This window comes from Mustela lutreola, chromosome 14 (assembly GCF_030435805.1).
Source record: "Mustela lutreola isolate mMusLut2 chromosome 14, mMusLut2.pri, whole genome shotgun sequence".
In the NCBI taxonomy this organism is placed as follows: Eukaryota; Metazoa; Chordata; class Mammalia; order Carnivora; family Mustelidae; genus Mustela; species Mustela lutreola.
In genome coordinates, this window is record NC_081303.1 from 1,473,513 (window position 1) to 1,495,051 (window position 21,539).

The window sequence follows — 21,539 nt, forward strand, 5'->3', positions numbered from 1 at the left end:
CCGCCCCGGCAATGCCGGCGCCGCACCCACGCGTCTAGAAATAGGAGGTGTCGCTCCTGCAAGAGAAGACGTTTCTCTTGCTCCAACAACTCATTTTCTAGGGTGTCTGTCCAGCTGAAAGGTGGGGACTTTATAGAACAAGAGAGATGGCTTTAGGTCTGGGAACACATGCTGCGGCTGGGGAGGTAGTTTGCTGTTTTTAGGCTAAGGTCACGACCTCAGTCACACTCAATCCGGTGCCCTCACGTGTCAGCCCCCGTGCACGTGGTCGTGCATGGGCGAGCGTGAGGTCACCTCAAGATTCTGCCCAAATCTTGCCTCCCCCAAGCCAGTCCCCACCCGCAAACCCCCACCTGGCTTGCCTGACGACAGGTGACATCCCCGCCGGGTGACTGGGCTGGGGGTTGTATTCCCTGACTCGGTAGGTGTTGCTGACTGCCTGTTGGGGACAGACCGCGGGTGACGAGAACACTCAGACCTCCGCAGCGCGCCTTCTCGTACGACATACACTGTGTTTGGGTCGCGAGCTCTGTGCACTCGTGGGTTCTGTCTCTTCTCACCTCACCAGTTTAGTCCATCCCTTATTAGATGACACACTTTTGGGGTGTAGGGACGGTGCCCACTCCCTCCCATCCTACGGAGAGGTTTTCACACAAGTTCAAGTACTCAATTCCTCACACTGAATATAAAGGAATGCGATTCTCAAAGGCAGTGTCTTTCAAAGGTAGGCCCAGTCCCACTTGGAACCAAAGGCATCAGAATAATTACTGAGCCAAGGAAAAAGGATTTTCTTTTTTCCTTTTCAATCCATCACATTCCGGGACGGCAAGTTTCGGCCTGGTGCTACCCAGTCACCCAGGGTAATCTGCCTTTCAGGGACAGGGATATAGGCCTGGGGCCCAGAACCTGTGGCAAGCATTGCTACCTAGCTAGAATTTAATAACCTTTGTCTTTACTGTATTTATTTTATTATCCTCAATTAAGGACAAGTAATACTAGTTTTGCATTTATGGGAGTGAAACAAATTTACTCAAATATAACAGTGAATGGGTTTTAAGCAAAATAGTACTCAGGTGGTACTCAGATACGGTAAAACTCACGGAAGGGAAACACAGCCAGCAAGATTCTAGGAACGTTTTGCCAAAAGTATAGCATTAACAGAAGCCAAGTTTTCCCGGTTCTGTACCTGTTTGGGCAAAATCTAATCTGAACTCTATTTTAGAACAATAGCATATGCCCTGGCGGCTCCCTTATTCCCAGAGGGCGCAGCTCCAGCTCCAAATTAAAAACATCATCAGTAATCAGGGACGAAAATCCAGTTATCAGAATCTTTCAAAGGCCAATGACCACTCCACTCCCGGCTCCCTAAAGGGTTCACACCACTTCCCCGTCACTGTGCGTCTGGCCCTCGGAGGACCTGCTGAGCTAACTCTGAACCTCGGGGCTGAGGACCTCAGGACTACGGGGGGAGGGGGGCGGGGTGGGGGGACCACCCAAGGACATTCAAGAGCAATTGTGACGAGTGAAGTGCTCTGGGTTTCAGAGTCCACAGGGGCGACGCGCGGCTCCCTCGTCTCCTCCGTGCGGGAGCTCACAGTGACGGGCGCTGTCGCCGGTCCCCAAGGGCCAGCGGACAGGAAGGAGGGAGCTGCCGGTGCCCGCGCTCACCCGTGTGGCAGGAGGCGGTCAGACCAAGGCGGCCGTCCGGCTCCGTCTGGAGTGTGCTGACCTCCCAGACACTGCCGGCCTCGGTCCGCTCTGAGGTGTGACAAGTGTCGTGGGGCGGTGCTGGCTTGCCTGACGACAGTCCTGCTGCTGGATGTTGCACGGCACATCACACGTGCCACGCTGCGGTAAACCTGCGACACGGCACCTGCAGCTGACTCCACAGAGCCTTTGGGACCCGGGACTTCGCGCGTCGGGCCCCCGCCGCAGGGTGACGAGCGCCGCCTTCCCAAGCAGAGGCCTCTTCGCTCTGGCCGGGACAGGGCCGCTGCGGGCTGAGCGGGTCCCGCGTACTCACCGGCCCGGGTCTGACGGTTCCTGGCCGGTCCTTCACCCTACATGCTCCGGGAATCAAATACTTGATCCCCGCAAAAGGTGGCCCTTCCACACCATACACTTCTAGGGACTTGCAGTCATTAAACTGGGAGGCCTTGGAGCCGCGTGGGGCCGTCCCTGGGAACGGGAGGAGGAGCCAGGCCTTGCGTAAGGGGCAGCGGTTCCACAACAGCCAGGGTGGCAGGGTCGGGTGACCCTGCCTGGAGCAAGGGCACTGATAAGGCTGACGGGCACGCCGGGTTCTACCACAGGGAGCGCGACCTGAGAAGCCCAGGCCTGCAGGAGGCTTCGCTTAGAGCCGCCCCTTCTCTCCTGCCATCGCAGTTTGCCTGGAGCTGCTTCTGCGCCCAGCGGGGACCGAGCTGTGCGGACCCCAGGGAGGGGCCCAGCAGGACGCGGTCCCTGCTCTGTAACACTGTCTTCCCATTCCTGAGTGTCTTAAGCGGCCGGCCCTGTTCTCTTCTCGATACTCGATTTCCTTCCCCTCCGTCTGCGACCGTCCCTGTCACTAACGCACCAAGCGCACCTGTCCAGGAGGGACGCATGAGCCCCGGTCCTCGGAAATCTCAAATCCCGGGATGGGGGACACGTGCGCACCCCCATCTAGCTGCTCCCGTGTGCTAAGGTGCAAGTGGAAACAGTAAACCGCCAGGAGGACACAAGCCATGGACACCCAAACGGGTTAACAATGAGGACGAGCCGCGGTTCATGCCCACGAAGGGACAGCGACTCCAGCCGCCTGCAGGATGGCGGTGCAGATGCGTCCGGTGACATCAGCCTGAGGCTCCATTCTCCCCCTCCCCCTCCGAGTTAGGAACAGACACGCTCACGGGCTCAGTCCTTCACAGCATGGTCTGATGCGTGCACAAGCCTCGCCTCTCGCCACAGCGCCGTGAACCCCCCCTCCCCGCCCCCTGCACACGGATCGGGATCCTGAGGGCCAGAGGCTGCCACTCCCGCGGGCAGGGAGCCGGAGCACGTGCCGAGTCCGCAGGACCAGAATCTGAGTCTTTACCTACAACACGAAGCCTCTGGGCTCTCCATCTCCTCCGGAGCGGACTCTGCAATTGCCCATGACCGTGCATCTCCATGACAGAAAACTCTCTAGCAATGGAATTCAAATAAATATAAATCTTCTAAAATTGCTTCCAGGGGACTATTTTTGCCCTGAATAGTGCGTAGCAAAAGTGGGTCTTGAGGCTAGTGATTCTAGTCCTACCCCGCACTGCCTCCAGGAACTTCTAGAACATGGAGCTAGTCTGAACTCCCTTTGCACAGTTACTTCCTTCAGCTTTCTATCCGAGTCTGCTACAGAGGCCCAGGCTCTTCATGGACAACTGAGTCAGGTGTTTTGGGGGAAAGTGCAGCCACGTGTTCTTCAGTGGTTCTTAAGGTTGGCTGGCATCCAAAATACCTGTGGAGTTATTTTTTTTCCTTTTATGTAGGAGTGCAGATATGTTTGAACACTTAAAGAATTCATCTCCCCCACGGCATGGAGTTCAGGCACCAAATCAGAACATTTGCACCATGGCCACCATGAGGCAGGTTTTCAGATAAAATCCAGTCAATCTGAATTTGACTGATGTATATGCTGATTTTCAAATATACCATCCAGATCAACAGAAAACTCTCTACTCACTTCAGCCCCTTCTCTCCAGAGATGGGTTTGCAGGTGTGCGACCTGGGCCACTGCACAGGGCCACGTGCTGGAAGGGCCATGCCTGGTTTCATGTTCTTTCCACTGTCTCCCTCTTGAGATTCTTAATAGATTTTTGTTGTTGTTAACGTTTTTTTTTTTTTTTTTTTTTTTTTTAGATTTTATTTATTAGAGAGAGAGTGAGAGAGAGAAGGCACAAGTGAGGTGAGGGGCAGAGGGAGAAGCAGACTCCCTGCTGAGCAGGGAGCCCAACACAAGCTCAATCCCAGGACTTTGGGATCATGACCTGAGCTGAAGGCAGACATTTAACAAACTGAGCCACCCAGGTGCCCCTCTTAATAGTTTTTGAACAAGGGGCCCTGCATTCCGTTCTGAACCCGTTCTGTTTCTAGCCATGGGCTGCTATGCTAGGGCCACTCCTGCATGGTTTTCCTACTGGCTGAGAAGAAACTGGCAGAAAGGGCTGCTTTGAAAACAATCAATGGACAGACCTCTGGTGAGAGCGGGCGGGTCGGGGAGGTGCCGGGGAGGCCACGGAAGAGGGGGTCTGGAAGGCTCGCCTGGAGAGGGAGAAAGGCCAGGACTGCGAGCCGAAGTCCTGGGGCAGGGGTGAGGAGGAGCAGAGGCCACGCCGAGGCCACGCCGAGGCCACGCCGAGGCCACGCACAGGAGACTCGGCCCGGCCTGAACTGCGGCTGGGATCCCCCTCCCTCTCCAGTCTTTCTCTCCAAGTCACCACCCATTCTCCGCTTCCCCAACAGAGCCTGGGGAAGTGGGCCCCTGTGGGGAAGGAGGCGGTAGCTGAAGGCTGGGTTCAGAGGGAAGATCCAGCCTTCTGAGAAAGGCGGCTACCCCTGCCTCCTAGGGCAGCCACGGAGCCCAGGAAGGCCTTGGGCTCAGATGCAGCCGTGACACGAACTAAGTCATCAGAGTCCCTCCTCACGCAGCTTTACCTTCTTTCTCCACAGGGGCAGAGGCCACGTGTGAAATGTTCTAAGACAAAATGAAAATTTCCCACTAACATGGCTGTATATTTCAGGAATTCCGTAAACCCAGTGTGCTCAGAGCTCTCTTTAAAGCCCATGTGATTTTCTTACTGCCTGTTGGCCACTAAGGAGAGCAAGTCTTTCTTTAAAGCTGGAGTGTAATTCTTCCTTAACTCATCATAGAGTAGCACTGACCTTTCTCTTTACTGGAAATATATACCTTTGTTTTTCTTTTCTAACTGAAGACACAAGAGTCCTTTCTAGAAGTTCATTCTAAAATTGGGCTTCATGACTCATTATCTGGCCTCTTCTGCTTTGAAGGTGGTTTTTGGTTGTAGCTAGTCACTCCTCAACCCCTCAAAAACTCTAAAAATATGAACAGACATTTGTCACTTCTTTTCCCTTTTCCTACCTACTTCCAATGATTAAAAAAGTACATTCTGAGAGCTACCATGAAGGAATATGAGCTACGGAGAGCTGTTCAATATTTACATTGTAAATTTCCCTTTTTTCCCCCCAAAATGGAGTCCTTGTGACATGTGCTTTAACAGTTTATCATGCATAATCCTTACAACTGACTTTACAGACTAGAAATTAATCTCCTTTTCTGGTTGGATGAACCACAGTGTCAGCATTTACAGCTAACTCTTTGCGTAAGGGCACATAGCTCTGTCTAGTGCCCAGGGGTCTGCCTGGGCTGGGTAAGGCTCCCACAAGGGGTGGAGTCTGCTTGTTAGAGTCTGAACCCTGGCCTGGCCATTTCTAGGCTGGATGACCTTGAGGAAATCACATCACAGCTGTTTCTCAGATTCCATATCTATAACCTAATAATACTTATTACACAGGGTTGTTGTGAAAATACAAATCAAAACCACAGTGAGATCCCACTTCACACCAGTCAGAGTGGCTAAAATTAACAAGTCCGGAAACGACAGATGTTGGCGAGGATGCGGAGAAAGGGGAACCCTCCTACACTGTTGGTGGGAATGCAAGCTGGTGCAACCACTCTGGAACACAGCATGGATGTTCCTCAAAAAGTTGAAAATAGAGCTACCCTATGGCCCAGCAATCACACTACTGGGTATTTACCCTAAAGATAACAAATGTAGTGATCCGAAGGGGCACGTGCACCCCAATGTTTATAGCAGCAATGTCCACAATAGCCAAACTATGGTAACAGTCTAGTTGTCCATCAACAGACGAATGGATAAAAAAGACGCAGTGTATATACACAATGGAATACTACGCAGCCATCAAAAGAAATGAAATCTTGCCATTTGCAACGACGTGGATGGAACTAGAGGGTATCATGCTGAGCAAAATATGTCAATCAGAGAAAGATAATTATTATATGATCTCCCTGAGATGAGGAGTTTGAGAGACAGAACAGAGGGTTGTGGGGGGCAGGGAGGGAAAAAAATGAAACAAGATGGAACCATAAGAGGACAACCATAACAAGAGACAAGCCATAAGAGACTCTTAATCTCAGGAAACAAACTGAGGGTTGCTGGGGGTGGGGGGTAGGGAGAGGGTGTCTGGGTGATGGACATTGGGGAGGGTATGTGCTGTGGTGAGTGCTGTGAAGTGTGTAAGCCTGATGATTCACAGACCTGTACCCCTGGGGCTAATAATACATTATACGTTAATTTTTAAAAAATAAGGAAAGCCTCAGAGCGCTAGCACACAGTAAGAACTCCATAGCAAATATCATTATTCCTGTTTCTCCAATGCTCGCAAGGCTGTGGCCTCTCCTGCCGTGTGGCAAGGAAGCCGTGGGTTTCTGAGCAACGCGCCATTCCGTGAGAGCCAAACTGCTCAGACCACTCCTGCCCACCAGGGAGAACCTACATAATTAATCAGGTCATGAATGACTGAAGCAGACGGAAGAGCTCTGCAAATAAGGACAGTAAAGACCCAAATGCAACATGTTATCCTTAACTGGATCCAGACCAGAAACATTTTCTTCCCTTGCTGCAAAAGACATTGATGGGTGAAACTGGTGAGATTTTCAGGTCTGTACATAGGCAGTAGCAATGTCTTAATTTCCTGGGTCTTGTCATCATTCTGCGGTGATGGAATACAGATCACTGTTCTAGATTTGTAGGAGACAGACACCGAAGTGTTGAGAAATAGAAGGGATTTCTGTCCATCACTTATGGGCAAACATAGTATCATGATACGAAGAGGCCCACAGGTGGGGTGTCTGGGGGGCTCAGTGGGTGAAGCCTCTGCCTTCGGCTCAGGTCATGATCTCAGGGTCCTGGGGTCGAGTCCTGCATCGGGCTCCCCGCTCCATGGGGAGTCTGCTTCCCCTCCTTTCTCTCTGCCTGCCTCTCTGCCTACTTGTGATCTCTCTGTCAAATAAATAAATAAAATCTTAAAAAAAAAAAAAAGAGTCCCACAGGTGCACAAGGTGAGAGGAGAAGAGGGAACAATCGGTACCTTGGGGCACAGGAAAAGCTAAGCTTTGGGTGAAGAGTGAGAGTAGCTGAATCTGGACTTGGAAAGAGCCGAACTTGATTCTAGCTACCATGTCCTAGTGCCCTAGACAAGTATGTTGAACTCCGTGAGCCTGTTTCCTGGTGGAAAAGTGGGGAGAAGAAAACCTACGTCATTAGGATGAACACGTACGGAAGGACGAGCTGCACACACGCACGCGTCGTCAGCTTTCACGGGGCGGCCTGGGCTGGGCTGGCGGGAAGCCGGGGAGCAGCTCAGAGCTGGGCCACCTCCGCCAGAGCACCAGGCAAGCGGGGGAGAGCTCTCAGCTGAACTTGACACATCACACTCAAAAATCATGTTTGCTGACTCCCCACAGAAGAGGCTTTTGACAGAGAAGAGATCCCATTCTCAATTTTTGTTTAAAAAAAAAAAAAAAAAAGCCTTCAAATAAGGAAAGAAAACGTAAACATGACGATGCCTTCTTGAGATGAGTGATGTTCATCTGCCCACGTCAGAAGCACCCTTTGGAGCTTCAGAAATAACTACACACTTGGACCCTATGTTAGGAGAGTCGCCTCGTCTGGTCTTGAGAAGACCCTCAACGTTCATTTTCACGCGGCTCCCGGGCACTTCTCGGGTTCAGTAGGGTTGCAAACCACCGCCTTAGACAGAGTTAGTGAAAGTAGGTGCCCTAGAAACCAGGGCTGGGACCAAGCCCATCTGAGGCTGTCCTAAGTGACCGGAAGGAGAGGCTGAAACCTCCCAGTAACCTGGGCTTTCGCTGGTGTAGGCGGTACACTGCAGGCCCCCACATGGATGGGGTGGGCCGAGGAGATGGGCAATGGGCCTCACACTGCGAATGGGGGACGTGGGTAAAATGCAGGCCGTCCGCTTCACCAGGGCAGCTTGCGTGTTCACAAGAAAGAAGTCAAGCAGGCTCACTGAATGAGTTCTAGAAACACTATCATCAGGTATGTTCTCTCAGATCCCTACGGACTTGGGCCTACGGGGCAGTCGTCGTCTGGGCTGCCGTCACTGTGGACAGACCTCACGCGGGATACTGGAAATGAAACCAAGGAATTACGGAAGCTTTTCAGAAACACCACGGGGTATCTGCTTCTCGGGAAGTTCTTGCTGCTGCTATACTTCATACATATTTCCGTTAGAAAAGCTCCAAGATGAAAATCACGGACTTAGAAACTAGCAACTAAAATTACTTAGAAGATAGGACATTGCTTTGATAAAGACATGTAAGAAAAGTAAAAACTGCTCTCAGATCAGATCAAAGCTGAGAGAATGTATAATCAGAATTTGTTAGATAATGAGGGAACAGTAGGAGTGGACTTTTTCACTTAAATCTGGAAAGAAACTGAAAGAGCAAATGTTGAGCTAATTTAAGTTTAAGGAAAAGAATGACTTCCTTATATCCAAAGACTTGAAGGTTCAAATGTTTAGAGTTATATTTTCATAATCTCTTTGAAGGGCAAGCTGGTGATGTTGAAGAAATATTCTTAAACCTTGATAGCAGTGTTACAAGAGGCAATTGCCCTATTTTTCTATAAACATTTTTGACCGTTACTAGCAAAAATGTATCCCGAGTAAGTACATTTGTGTTAAATTTTAAGCTTCTTATTACATAAAGAGTCTGTTGCACAGTGCCCGGAGAATGGGAGCTGGGACAGCGGCCGAGTGTAGGCAGCCAGTGCTCCTGCGGGGTGACAGGGGCAGAAGGGGACGAGATGTGCTGCCCGCAACTCTAGAAGACAGGAGGCTCCATCCGCCACCACTGTCCCGCGGCTTCCGTGAGTACCAGCCATTCCCAGTCCCGACCTCGGTGGGCTCCTGTTCCCCACAGTGCGACCTCCCATCTCAGGGCCGAGTGGGCTTTCATAGAGCCCAACGATACACTCACTAAATGCAAGATTCTGCCAAGATTCTGGTCATTCTTGGTTTCCACCACTCAAGAGCAGAGAAAGAGCTTCACCACTTTCTTTCACACCCGTAAGTCCTGCAGGGCAAGGCGCGTCCCTCTTCCTTCTTCCTACACTCCTAAGTCGTTCACAGAGACAGTAGGACACTTGCTCTGTGGAGACACCAGTGGTTTCAGTTTCTCTTCTTTTTCACACCCTTCCCACCCACTCTTTATCCAAGCCGGCCACAGAGTGACCAAGTGGCTTCCCGCACAGGCTCCACCGTGGCCCTCTGCCATCAGGCTGACAGAGCACCCCAAATGCTGACATTCAGGAACAAAACGGAGAGGGCCCCACGCCTCGGCCAGCCAGGACCACGACCTCTTGAAATTCAGAGAGGATTTCAGGAGATAAGAAGTGATTTGGTAAGAAGTGAGTGGCCAGATTCCTCTTAAAAAGGGAAAGTTAACAGAGCTTCCAGAAAGAGGCAAGTATGCCAGAGCCACGTTTCAGACAAAGGCTCTTCCTATCAAAACTGAATCCTAACTTATTTTCAAACAAGAGTACCGCTGGCCCTTAAATCCTACAAGTCATTTGAGTTTTTGGAATAACACAAAACAGTGAGTTATCTAAAGCCTTATTAGTTTAAAGATTTCATTTAGAATAGTTTGGCTTTAATTTACAGCCTTCTGTCGAGGGGTGTACCTCGGCCTCGGGCCCATCTAAAGTCTAGATCATTTCACTCACGTTTCATGTTCTCGTAAACGACTCAGAACAGAACAGTATAGTCAAAGGCTCAACCAGAACTCAACCCATTAAAATACTGGTTCCTGATTGTTGGCCTACCCCCCTGGCGCTATTTTCAAGATTCATGTAGACAGACCCAAGAGTTACGGATTTTGTCTTTGGAAATCTTACAGGAGAGAAAGACGGTATTGTTTCAAGATAATATTCATAACGACAGAAAAGACAGCAACGCTGAAAAGAATGTGGGAGAGACGGATACTCCTTTCTTTCCCCTTCATAAGAGAATTTTGATTCATTGGGGGAAGCAAAGTGCAGAGCCTTTATTACACGTGGGGGGAGGGGAGGCCTGTGACTCTTTCCAGACCAGTGTGGTGTAAGCGAAGTTGCTGGGTAGGGCTCCTGGAAAGCTCACTAAAAGCAGGCACACTCAGCCCGCGGTGTCTTTTGCCCTTTGCCCTGGGGTTGCCTCTGTCCGGAAGAAGGCTAGGGCAGAGCAGCCACTTTGGAGCTAAGGGCCAAGATGACTGTCAGGCTGAAGACCTGAGCTGCGGAACCAAAGCCTGTCACTAAATCTGCCAGCGCCTTGACCTTGCACTGTCTAGCCTATGTCTAGCCTCTAGAACTCTGGGAAACCGATTTCTGGGGGCTACAAGCCACGCGGTCGATGGTGCTGTTCACAGCAGCCTGAATGCGCCAAGACAGCTGCCTTCGCAGCTTTCTTTTCAGCAGGAAGAGTTACACCGGAGACCTTGCTCCTCGTTCACCAGTAAGAAAACTTCTAATTTGTGCTACTTTTGGCATTTCTGTTCCTAGCAACCAAATTCTTCGCAGACACAAGTCACAGGAATAAGCAGGACAGCGACGCAGCAGCAACAGCGCTATTCCAAATGCTTCGCACTCACCACCGCCTTTAACCCTCGTGCTTCCCCCGGACCTGGGCCTGCCACCTGCAGGGCACAGTCGGGCAGCCGGAGCGCGGGTCCCACAGCTGGCGACGGAGCGGAATCGGGGCACGAGCTGGGACTCTAACCTGGACCGCACACGCGGTGCGTCCTCGGCCCGGCCGAGTGCGGAAGTCACGGAGGAGCTCAGCGGAGGTCTGGGGTCCCTCACGCCGAACACGCGCTTCCCGCGTGTCCACTAAAGATTCCTAAAACACACACACAAGCTGTTCAAAATGAGTGAAGTCGGGGGGCGCCTGGGGGGCTCAGTCAGTCAGTTAAGCATCTGCCTTGGGCTCGGATCATGATCCACGGGTCCTGGGATGCGGCCCTGCCCTCCCCTCAGCAGGGAGCCTGCTTCTCCCTCTCCCCCAACTCATGCGCGCGCTCTCTCTCTCAAATAAATAAATCTTAAAAAAAACAAAAACGAAAAAGAGCGAAGTCCGATCCAATAATTGCAGAAAGAAAGCCCTCCCCCCGCGAGGATTCCGAACCACCTGTCCTGTTCCGGCCACACTGCTTACACTTCCTCAGCCACAGCATTTCGGCTGACGCCCCCTCCGTCTGCAAGCGCAGGGGGACCAGTGTTCGCAGACTCCCAATCCTTACCCGTGCGATGAACTCACCACCAAGGGAGCTAATTAGTGGCGGTGACCATGGTGTTTTCTTCAGTGCAGGTACTTAACCCCCCGGGACCAACGACTCCCCTCACATGGATGGAAATGTTGATGGAAATGACCTACCTTCACTGGGACACACTTGGGCTAGTTTGGAAAACAAAATGAAACAAAACAAATCATTCTGAAGCTGCCTGCAGTTTCTTGGAGGCCCCTGCAAGCATGCCATGAGATTTCCAACCAGAGCTGCACTGTGAATCCATCACACATAACACAAAAGTACACTTGAGGGAAATTTCAAAATCCAGACTATTATAGTCAGGTCAACTGAAAATTAACTGAATAGTTCGGAAAATCAGAATCAGAAATTAAGAACTTGAAAGACCGGAGAACATTCTGTGCAATCCCCTCAATGACGTTACTTCCTCTTTGTCGTGTGCGGTTTCTTAAACATGAAAAACAGTCGAAGATGCTGCTGTTCAACACTTGTGTTGCAGGACTCCAGCTTAGACAGGAAAAGCAGATACACCTGTGACAAATCCAGACAGAAGCGGGACCCCACTGTCTATCCCCTCCGACCACCGCTGTATCCTGCCGCTGGTGTTTTCTCAACATCGCTCCGGACTCAGAAAACAAAACACAACCTTTCACAACCTGAAACCAGCCAACGATTCCAAGTGCTAGTGTAAGCGCTCAGTCCCTTCAGATTCTAAACTCTCACTACTCAAATTTCAAACCATCAACTGAGCGCTTCCTCCTCTGTCCTGTCTCTCCAGACATTCGATTCCTTCTGCCCACAGTGCTCTCCACGGACCCTCTGCCTCATGGTCCTCGTGGACCCACTACCCCCACTTTTGTACCTTGTGGCCTTAGAATCTTTACTTTAAGCCACTAACCAGCCAACAGCAAAACTCTCATGGAACTTAAGAAACTGGTAGGTGGTCACACTAAGCATCTAAATCAGGGTCTGATGACTTCTACACCAAAGGCAGAAAGAGAAAACTCTCTCTCGGGACCCTCGTCCTTTGAAAGCTTTAAAAGATCTTATGTACAAAAGGGAAAATGCTTTGCTGTATCGAGCTGTTTCTTTCACTCTTGTAGATGACATGGGTGACGTCAGCACTGAAGGAGAGCTCTCCGGACTCTGGTGCTGTTAATCCATGTGAGGACGCCAGTTCCGCGGAGTAAAGAGCAATATTTAATATCCGGAGATACTGGAGTCACATTTAACATAAAGCGCAAATATTGCCTTGAAGTGGGTTTGGGATAAAAATGTCAATTATATGCAAAAATTAAATACCACCTTCTTGAATCATTCATCTTGGCATCATGGAAAATTTTTCAGCCTTCTCCAACAAGAGTGTCAGATCTTGGGAACAGTAATTCATAAACGGCCTGATTGCACAATGAGTCAGAGTGACTAAAATACCCTGGATAAATGTTTCACTTATTTATATTGCTGGGTCAAAACTCCACTTTACTGAATGACTTGCACTGGTGACATCTTTGAGTTATGTTTACCGCTTGGCATTCTGGATGCCCACATGTCGTTGACACACACAACACACTGGGGAGACAGGATCTGTGGGTACCAAACAGGCACCCCAAGTCTTCAAAACCTACCCAGGAAGTTTAGTAAAATAGGCAGCCATGGTGATTATATTAAAAAATCGAGCTTTTTCTCTTGAATGAATGAATGAATGAATGGTCTTGGCACCAAGGAAAGGTCTTACTGAATCTTTGATCCTGGTAATTCTAAAATAATGTCTAGCAGTGAATGGGGACATTACATTGAAACCTTAAATTATGGGAGAATTATGAGAATGACACTTTTTAATTAACAAAACCAAGCTATAAAAATCTAGACTTTCAATGTCACCTCTTTTACTTCCTTTTAAAATGGAAGTCCTTCAGATCATATAGAAACTATCTCTGGTTTAACATTTAGTGCTAAATATGAGCCAAAGGCTTAAGGACTCTGAAACTAAGATTAAATATGCATTTTTAAAAATTAGACTTGATGTCTGTTACAGTCATAAAATCTTAGGGGAGGAGCTGGTAATTTTATGTCATTTTATACTTTTAACTCATCTGAAGTTTCTTTTATTTGTGGGTTTGTAGTTAGAGGTAGAGGGAATTTCTGAGGCCTTCAGTGATACCGTGGCTCTGCTGTGCTTCTACCTTGGAAATTAATACTCAAAATAATTGATAAAAAATGTTGATATCTTCTTCTGCCATTACTCCCTATTATTTTTGTCTAGAATTATTGATTTAAACATGAAGTAACACTTTTAAGTTAGGGTAACATGAATCTAGTCTTTGACTATATTGGGGGGAAATGCCCCAGAAGGCCAGTGAGACAGCTCCTGCACGGCTAAAATACCATCTGCTTGGGGGTGCCTGGGGGGATCAATGGGTTAAGCCTCTGCCTTCGGCTCAGGTCATGATCCCAGGGTCCTGGGATGGAGCCCCACATCGGGCTCTCTGCTCAGCAGGGAGGCTGCTTCCCCCTCTCTCTGCCTGCTTCTCTGTCTAGTTGTGATCTCTGTCAAATAAATAAAAAAAAATCTTTTAAAAAAATAAAATGACTAACATACCATCTACTTGAATGAGGAAAACGAATATGCATTCACCTCAGTGGAATGTAAAAAAAGCCATAAAAATCTCTGGCTGTAAAATGTTGATCATTTGATTTGCTATTGTTGCCCCGGGACTAGTGAAAATCCTTGTCACTTTGAAATGGAAAAAAAAGAATCTTCACTTCATTTCCTTTTAACTTATAAATCTACTATTTCTAGCTTTCTTTTAAAAAATTGCATCCTTAAAATTTTTTTTTTAATAATAAAAACTATATCCTTGTTTGGATAATAGTGGAAAGGTGTGGGCTAAAAATGAAAATTTCTTAACCTAGGGTTTCATTTAAAATATTGTTGACCTGGAATTATAATGTTGGTATCACTGCCTACTGACATTTTATGGTATAGCCCTTAAGCAAGTACGCTAATTTCTATAATCTATTACCTGATTCCCATTATTGTGCCATTAAATGCCTCTAGGGTTTTAGTACTGAGATGTTCCAGGAACTTACTCAGATGTGGTGCATAGAGAAGTTTGGCTTATAAAAAATGAATCTTTGTGTTCATTAAATTCCTCATCAGTAGATAAGATGCATTAGTCCAGAAATGGACTCACAGAACTCTTGGTGGTGCTTCTGAGATCACAGCCAAGACCGAATTATTGGAACAAAGGCAGCTCTGCTGGAAGTGGCGAGGTTAGAGGCTTGACTTACACCAGGAAAATGCTAAACAAATCCATTCTGTGAAAACTCTCCCTTTTCTTGTTGGAAATATATTTGTCATTTCTATTGTGCTTCCTCTGGTTGTCAGCAACCAGATGGCACTTTTTTGTTTGTTTGTTTTTTTGATAAAGGAGATCCTGGATGAAGAACATTCCCTCCACAAAGGTTTTCAATTCTTTCATAATCTTTTGCCCTCTAGAGAGGCCAGTGCTGTAGTTCGCGTCACCGAACAGAGAAAACTATCCGTCTGAGTAGAGTTCGAAGCAGATGATGAAAACACGCACGGCCGTGTGCTATGCAAAACCACCCCTCCTGGTTGTGAAATCCCAAACTCCAAGCCCCCAGATTGAAGGGTCTCTCTCTTCTCGCACTTTCTTACTTAAACTCATCTTCCCACCTGTTCCCTACAACATGGTCCCTTTCACTCCAGCCCAAAAGGTGTATTCATGTTTCTTTCAACATGTACATTTTCCCCCCGTGTCTTTATTCAAAATATTCCTTCTTTGTAAAACACTCACCTTTTCTTACTTTAATTTCTAGCCAAGTCTCACCTCCATATAAGACTCTCCCTAAGTGTGGCCTCCACAACTTTTCTATCCTGATCTCCTTTGGTACTTACACAGAAATGTATCAGAACATATTTTAAGAATTGAGAGCATGATATAACTAGTACTATGAAATACTGTTTCAAGTACTGTCTTGTGCTTATCTCTTACATTCTCGGACCCAAGCTCAGTGTGCATTTGTCAGTAATAACAGCGAAGGAACTTCAGGAAATGAACACTCAGGCCTGTGTTTGTCCAGAAGGCGTACACAGAACAGTTCAATCTATGGAGAAAAGTTTAACAGAAAAGTTTAATCTAAACTTTTAACTTAGAAAAGTAGAAAAAGGGGAACAAGATGGGGGGGAACTAGGAGGAGGTGCCTTTTCAACCTGTACCCTAAAGTGAGCTGATTACCTACCAAAGAACTACGATCACCCATGAAATCAGCCTGAGATCAGAATTATACACGTCTGGATCTCTACAGGGGCAGAAGACGCCAGTGCTCAGGTAAAACGGGGTGGGAACTGCGGACTGATATCAGAAGATAAACAAAAGGGGGAGGGAGCCACCAGAGGCGACCGGTTGGAAAGTAATACCCCAATCCGAGCGAGGGTGCCCTGCGTCTGGGGACCAGCATTAACTTGGAGACTGGTTGAAAGCACTCCAAAAGAGCTAAGGATCCTGGGGGGGAAATTGTAGGAATCAGGGCGGCTACGGACAGGGGCTTAAGTCCCCAGTCCCAGGACAGCCTCCCCTGGCGCTGAGGCAGAGAGAGTGCAGCGGAGAAACCAGGCCTTGGTCCCTAAGCCGCCAGCGCCCAAGAATGCGTGGGTTCTGGCTCCTGTGAGGGGATGGGAGCCACGCTGGGCGGCAGAACGCGCGAGCCCTGCCTCAGAGCCTGAGATACGCGCGCACGACCCTCATATTCCCCTGAGAGAGTTACAAGGCCCGGCCAGTGCTCTTTGACCCGCGCCATTGTTTCAGAGCCTAAGCCGCGCGCCCCAAGCTCTCCCCTGACAGAGGTGCGCAAAAGCCCAGCCTGGTGCTTTCGGACCTGTGCCCCGTTCTCAGTGCCTGAGACGCGGGAGCGACCCATAGACGCCCCTGAAATTGGTGCCCGCAAGCCGGGCACTCTTAGGCCCAGCAAGACCAGGCCCTCCCAGCCCGGGCCAGCGGGAAAATCTCAGTGTGCGATCCCTGCTTGGAACCTCTCTGGCGGTCGGGAGCTCCCAGACAGCTGCCGCTGCTGCCCTAGTTTTGGGTACAAGCAGAAGATCCTGCGTCCCCAGGGACCGCGACTCGGAACCTGCTCTGCCAGCGGCCAACGGGGAACTCATCTGGGCTCTGCAGCCAGACTGAGGCTTCTCTCTGAGAGGGAGGTCAGGGTGCAGTTTGTTTTCCTCTAAAACTACAAAAACCATCAAAAGTGGTCAAGGTGAGGAAAAAAAAAAAGTGAACAAACATAAAAACCGCCAAAGAACAAAAGCCTGAAAAAAAAAAACCAGTTTCCTCAGAGCCCACCCCCTTGAGGGGGGCGGGGGGACTTGACTCAGGGAACATCACTGACTGAAAACCCACGTGGCAGGCCCCTCCCCAAGAAAACAAACCAAGAAAGAAAAAAAAAAAAAGCTGCAAGAGAACAACCACCACTGCTTCATAGGACAACTTTTATTTTCAACTTGTTCCCACTATTCTGGTTCATTTTTTTTTATATAGATAATTTTTTAACCTATTTACCATCACAGTGAGCTGTCCAGTACATCAAATTCCATAATAACCTTCTAACCTGAACTTTTTGATACATACACCTGTGTTTTTCTTTTACATTTCTATTTTTTGAATTTCTTTTTTTTTAAAATTTTAGTTTAGTCTAATTTATTCCTTTTTATTTTTATTTTCTAATATTCATATAGAGAACTTCAAAGTAATCCCCTTTCCCCAATCAATACTACCCCTATAGGTAAACTAATTTTTAATCCCACTTTATCTTAGGAAAGTTGAGTCCTTTAACAAAGATATCAAGATACATCCAGGAAGAATCAAAACAACCTTCCTCGCCCACACTGAGAATTTACAACCACTCTCCCATCTTTTTCTTCCACCAGTGTTTCTGTGTTTTTGTGTTTGTCCTGATAGTATAGAGATCTTATACTTGGGGCTCTTTTTGATGAGGTTCGTCCTTTATTTGCATATATACATTTTTTCTCATGTCATATACTTTTATCAGTCTTTTTGTTTATATACTTCATAAATCGTACATTGGGGCCCATTTGGGCTGAACCTTCTCTTTCATCTTCCCTTTCTTTCCTGTCTCTCTCTCTCTCTTTTTCTTTTCTTTTGTCTCTCGTTTGGGTGGGGAATCCTGATGGCTCAGAAGTGTTCCGGGGTGCACCTTGACTGCACTACAGTTGATACATCCAGCTACATCTGTTCAGTCATCTCTCACCAAAATGACTAGGAGGAGGAATGCCCAACAGAAGAAAAACACAGAGGATGGACGTTCTGGAACAGAGCTAATGGCTATCAACATAGACTATATGTCGGAAAGAGAATCCAGGCTAACAATTATCCAGGCAATAGCTAGGTTGGAGAAAGCCATGGATGACCAAATGGAATTGATTAGGGCCAAACTGAAAGCGACCAGACAGGATGTTCACAATGTTAGGGCGGAGCTGAAAGCTACCAGGGATGAACTTCACAATGCTCTCAATGAGTTCCAATCTAATCTAAATTCTCTCAAAGCTAGGGTAACTGAGACAGAAGATAGAATTAGTGATCTGGAGGACAAACAGATAGAGAGAAAGGATCAGGAGGAAGCCTGGAACAAACAGCTTAGAAACCACGAAAACAGAATCAAGGAAATAAATGATGCCATGAAACGTTCCAACGTCAGAATTATTGGAATCCCTGAAGGAGAGGAGAAAGAAAGAAGTCTAGAAGATACAGTGGAACAAGTTCTTCATGAAAAATTTCCCAATCTCGCTAATGGAACCAGCATTCATGTACTAGAGGCCGAAAGGTCTCCACCCAAGATTATAGAATCCAAAAAAACACCAACGCACCTAATAGTCAAATTGAGGAATCATAATTGTAGGTATAATCTCTTGAAAGCCGCTAGGACAAAGAGGCTCCTTAATTACAGAGGAAAGCCCATCAGAATAACATCAGACCTGTCCACAGAGACCTGTGGCAAGCCAGAAAGGACTGGCAAGACATATTCAGGGCATTAAATGAGAAGAAACTGCAGCCAAGAATACTTTATCCAGCAAGAATGACATTCAAAATGGATGGAGAGATAAAGAGTTTCCAACACCGACAAGGCTTAAAAGACTATGAACCACCAAGCTGACACTGCAGGAAATATTAAGGGGGTTCTATAAAAGAGGAAAAATCCTAAGAATACCACTGAACAGAAATATAGAGACAATCTACAGAAAGAAAGACTTCAAAGGTAACATGATGCCAATAAAAACATATCTATCGGGCGCCTGGGTGGCTCAGTGGGTTAAAGCCTCTGCCTTCGGCTCAAGTCATGATCCTAGGGTCCTGGGATCAAGCCCCGCATCGGGCTCTCTGCTCAACAGGGAGCCTGCTTCCTCCTCTCTCTGGGCTTGCCTCTCTGCCTACTTGTGATCTCTGTCTGTCCAATAAATAATAAATAAAATCTTTAACAAAACAAAACAAAACAAAACAAAACAAAACAAAACAAAACATATCTATCAATAATCACTCTCAATGTGAAGGGCCTAAATGCGCCCATAAAATGGCACAGGGTTGCAGACTGGATAAAACGACAGGACCCATCCATATGCTGTCTACAAGAGACCCATCTTGAACCTAAAGACACACCCAGACTGAAAGTGAAGGGATGGAGAAGCATCTTTCATGCCAATGGGCCTCAAAAGAAGGCTGGGATAGTGATTCTCATATCAGATAAATTAGATTTTAAACTAAAGACTGTAGTCAGAGATACAGAAGGACACTACACCATTCTTAAAAGGACTATCCACCAATCTAACAATTGTTAGATCTAAAAATTGTAAATATCTATGCCCCCAATATGGGAGCAGCCAACTACATTAGAAAATTGTTAATCAAGATAAAGAATCATATTGATATGAATACATTAATAATAGGAGATCTTAACACGCCTCTCTCAGAAATAGACAGATCATTGAAGCAGAAAATCAATAAAGAAACAAGAGCATTGAATGACACACTGGACCAGATGGACCTCATAGGTATATACAGAACATTCCACCCTAAAACAACAGAATACTCATACTTCTCAAGGGCACATGGAACCTTCTCAAGAATAGACCACACACTGGGTCACAAATCAGGACTCAACTGATAACAAAAGACTGAGATTATTCCTTGCATATTCTCAGATCACAATGCTTTGAAACTGTAGCTCAATCACAAGGAAAAGTTCCGAAGGAACTCAAACACCTGGAAGCTAAAGACCACCTTGCTTAAGAATGCTTGGATCAACCAGGAGATCAAAGAAGAACTGAAACAGTTCATGGAAACCAATGAGAATGAAGACACTTCAGTCCAAAACCTACAGGATACAACAAAGGCAGTAGTAAGGGGGAAATACATAGCCATCCAAGCCTCCCTCAAAAAAAATTGAATCAGAACACAGCAGCTGTCTCTACATCTTAAAGAACTGGAGAATCAACAACAAATCAAACCAACTCTACACATAAGAAGGGAAATAATCAAGATCAGAGTTGAGATCAATGAGGTAGAAACCAGAGATACAGTAGAACATATCAATGAAACTAGAAGCTGGTTTTTTGAAAGAATCAATAAGATCAATAAACCATTGGCCACACTAATCCAAAAGAAAAGACAGAAGCCCAAAATCATAAAATTACGAATGAAAAGAGAGAGATCACAACGAACACCAAGGAAGTAGAAACAATCATCAGAAGTTATCAAGTTATATGCAAATAAGCTAAGGAACCTAGATGAAATGGATGCATTCCTGGAAAACTATAAACTCCCAAAATTGAACCAGGAAGAAATTGACAACTTGAATAGACCAATATCTAGTAACGAGATTGAAGCGGTGATCAAAAACCTCCCAAAAAACAAGAGCCCAGGACCTGACGGATTCCCTGGGAAATTCTACCAAACTTTCAAAGAAGAAATAACCCTATTCTGCTGAAGCTGTTTCAAAAAATTGAAGCAGAAGGAAAACTTCCAGACTCTCTCTATGAAGCCAGCATTACCCGATCCCCAAACCAGGCAAAGACCCTACCTAAAAGGAGAACTTCAGACCAATATCACTGATGAATATAGATGCTAAGATTCTCAACAAGATCCTAGCAAACAGGATCCAACAGCACATTAAAAAGATTATCCACCATGACCAGGTGGGATTCATCCCCGGGCTCCAAGGATGGTTCAACATTCGCAAATCAATGTGATAGAACAAATTAATATGAGAAGAGAGAAGAACCACATGGTCCTCTCAATCGATGCAGAAAAAGCATTTGACATAATCCAGCATCCGTTCCTGATTAAAACGCTTCAAAGTATAGGGATATGGTGAGTGCTGATTCACAGACCTGTACCCCTGGGGATAAAAATACATGTTTATAAAAAATAAAAAATTAAAAAAAAAAGTACAGGGATAGAGGGAACATTCCTGAACTTCATCAAATCTATCTATGAAAGACCCACAGCAAATATCATCCTCAATAGGAAAAAGCTTGCAGCCTTCCTGTTGAGATCAGGAACACGACAAGGATGCCCACTCTCACCACTCTTGTTTAACATAGTATTAGAAGTCCTAGCAACAGCAATCAGACAACAAAGGGAAATAAAAGGTATCCAAATTGGAAATGAAGAAGTCAAACTCTTTCTTTGCAGATGACATGATTCTTTATATGGAAAAGCCAAAAGACTCCACCCCCAAACTACTAGAACTCATACAGCAATTCAGCAATGTGGCAGGATACAAAGTCAATGTGCAGAAATCAGTGGCTTTCTTATACACTAATAATGAAAATACAGAAAGGGAAATTAGAGAATTGATTCCATTTACTATTGCACCAAGATCCATAAGATACCTGGGAATAAACCTAACCAAAGACGTAAAGGATCTGTACCCGACGAACTACAGAACACTCATGAAAGAAACTGAAGAAGACACAAAAAGATGGAAGACCATTCCATGCTCTTGGATCGGAAGAATAAACATTGTTATTGTTAAAATGTCGATACTGCCTAGAACAATTCTTTTAATGCCATCCCGATCAAAATTCCACTGGTATTCTTCAAAGAGCTGGAGCAAATAATCCTAAAATTTGTATGGAACCAGA

General features: G+C 46.8%; 1 protein-coding gene across 3 annotated transcripts in view; it reads right to left on the bottom strand.

The window, feature by feature from the left end:
- Positions 1-21,539, bottom strand: part of NME7 (NME/NM23 family member 7) — a 276,360-nt gene that overhangs the window by 1,147 nt on the left and 253,674 nt on the right. The window lies entirely within an intron of this gene.